Source organism: Neovison vison, chromosome 7 (assembly GCF_020171115.1).
Source record: "Neovison vison isolate M4711 chromosome 7, ASM_NN_V1, whole genome shotgun sequence".
In the NCBI taxonomy this organism is placed as follows: Eukaryota; Metazoa; Chordata; class Mammalia; order Carnivora; family Mustelidae; genus Neogale; species Neogale vison.
The window spans coordinates 119899287-119902295 of NC_058097.1; positions in this window are offsets into that span (position 1 = coordinate 119899287).

Genomic DNA, 3009 nt, shown 5'->3' on the forward strand with positions numbered 1-3009 from the left:
CTTCATGAAGCCTCCTGGGTACCCTCGGCATCCTTTGATCATGGCAGTTTTGTATTCTTGTCATTACTTTTAAGACCTAGCTTTGGTGACTATAACCTTAGGAAAGCCTTGAGATCTGAGGTTTGGGCAATGGTTCAAGGTTTTTTGGGAAATACTGTATTCACTTTCTCAGGATGGAAAGCGCTCTCTCCTGTTGGCACCAAAGACCTGGGGACAGGGACTGAAACTAAAATTAACAAGAAAGCTTTCAAGGCAATCGGCTCCATCTATTCTCCCAGAACCAGCTTCCTCTTCTCTTTGAACACTTGGCTTTGAAATCAGACCTAATTTCTGCAGGTTGCAGAGAAATGTGGGAGCATACAAGTCCTCTTTAAGTATGGCTTTTCTTAGAGAGGTGTGCTTCCCAGACTAAATTAGCTGAGCATGTGAAGAGATGACAGTGGAAAAAGACAGGAGAATGATATATTTTTCATTTGTCAGCAAGCTAAGGGACATCTTTGTAGCTTACACAAGAACCCTGGGAAATGCTGGGCAGTCATGAATGCTAAAGCCTTTGGGATTCCTGCCAAGGGGACTCGGCTTACATGCTCCAGGCCATAACAACTTTATAGGCAACACGGAGAGTGACAGGTTGGCTTACGCTGGAGATTTTACACTTTGTATGCTTGAAGGCACTACTTAGCCACCACTCCTCATTTTTTCAGCCATCTCCACCTCCAGAGAGGATGGAGGACACCTTTTACACTTTCAGTGACAGAATTCAGTTATCCATGTGAATGCAAAAGGGGAAGTTATGGGAAGAATACCTGTGGTTCTCTATCATAGACAGTTGCTGGGGTATTAAATCATGGATTTCTTACTTTAAAAGGTCAAATTTCTTATTACCTGGTGACTGGAGATCAGGCCTTTTGGCTAAAAATTGGGGGTAAGAGGAGAAAATTAACATTTACTGAGCATGTGCAAAATGCCAGGAACTTTTGCTCCTTTAGCAACCTCTCTGCCTTGTTGTAGTAGGGTTACTTTTCCCTTTTTAACATTTGGTAAACTTAAGAAAGTTTAAGGAACCCATCTGAGGTCACAGTGTTAGAACCAGGATCGGACGCAAGTTTGTCTGCCTGCAAAGTCCTGGTTCATTCCACCCACTGAACTTCTCTGGGTTTATGAAGATCAAATCTTCCCCTATGTGTAGTTCAGCTGCCTTCCCAGGGAAGGTGCAGATTGTGGGAAACTGAGAGGAAGCTGTTAAAAAGGAAAGTGGCCTATAAGAAGTGCATACAATCACATCATGGCTTCTTTTCATGTAACAAGGATGCAGCCTGGACCAGACCCCCAAACGGCTTCCTTTGTAGGAAGGCACGGCCAGGTCAGTATGGTCTGAGAGCCATATTAACCAGAGCTCAGGCTGTCAGGCTCTGAGATCCAATCCATAAAATTTCTGTTCCCCATATGGAGGTCTCTAATGCTTCTGGGGAGAAGACATTCCCCTGAAGAGGCAGTTTGTGGTTTTATGAAAACCTCTAAGAAGGAGCGCATATTGGGGAAAATAAGGAATCATTGCTTATGGACAGCTGAAAGTGTAGTAATCAAATGCATTCTTCTGAGCGCCTTTCCTAATCTAGATTCCGAAGACTTGGTGATGATGATGATGATGGTGGTGATGATGATTGATGGTCATGACGGTCATGAGTACAGAATGCCTGGCTCAGTGGTGTGTATGTGCAGTAGATTTGGATTTGGTCCACGTGAGACTGGGATGACCTCTTGGAAAGCAGTGAAGTGGAAACTGAAGAAAGCCGGACAGTTAATATGGTGGAGACAGAGCAGGAGGTGAGGGAGCTACAGCTTGTGGGTAAAGCAGTTCAGTCCTGGGTGTCTGAGAGCTGCTCTAAGATCCTAAAGTCCCTTCAGGCTAGAACTCCTCAGTCATGGGAAGAAGGAGCTTCTAAGATGCTGTCCTGCGCCAGGAGAAGGTTAACATGTTCCCTCGGACACAATGAAAGTTAAGCCCCAGAATGACCTGTGACTGATACCCTTGTAACGTTCCTGTCTTTGCTCGGCTGTTCTCCCCTCTTGGAATGTTCTTCTCTGTCTTTTATAGCTGGTTGAGTCCCATTCATTTTTCAATACCTAGGTATCACCTCTGTTTTTGTCCTTCCTCTTTGTTGTCAAACAACTGCACAAAATAACCTGTTGATAAGTCAGAGCTGAGTTTGTTGCTTCCTGTGGTAAGGAAGGACACTATGTTGACAGAGTTCTTGTAGAGTCTCAGGGTATAAGGCAAAGCCAGAATACTTAAAGAGGTTTTAAAGTTGCATTTAAGGTGGACTTTAAATGCAGAAGCTTGATTAGTATTGGATAAACATCATGATAGAAGAGTTTATGATTGGTGGACCTAGGAAGGTGAGGGTTTTGAGAATAGGATGGGAAGTAATATGGATCATAAACAATTGGTTTGGTGTTACCTATTGAAAAGCTGTCAATTTAAAATGGATTTATAAGAATGTTTAGTTATTTGCAAATTTATCTTTCTGGGTAAGGGTTTCCTAGAACAGTAAAGACAGAGGAGTAGTAAAGTCATCATGAGTGTGAGCTGTATGGGGGTAGGTGATTTGGGATCTCACCATCTCACTGTAGAAAAATGACTTCTTGGTGTGCCTGGGTGGCTCAGTTGGCTGGTTAAGCATCTCACTTTTGATTACAGCTCAGACCGTGATCTCAGGGTCATGGGATTGAGCCCCAGGTCTGGCTCTATCCTCAGCATGGAGTCTGCTGGAGACTCTCTCTCCCTCTCCCTCTCTCCCACTACCTCTCTCCCCACTTACATGTACTCTCATTCTCTCTAATATAAATAAATAAATAAATCTTTTAAAAAATAGAGAAAAAAATTACTTTTCCCACCACGATAAGCATAGCCGTTCATTCAGATTTCAACTTAGCATTCATCACAGGAGATGCTGATTATGAGTCTCTCTGCCAAAGTTTACACAGAATCAAACATACAGATATTAA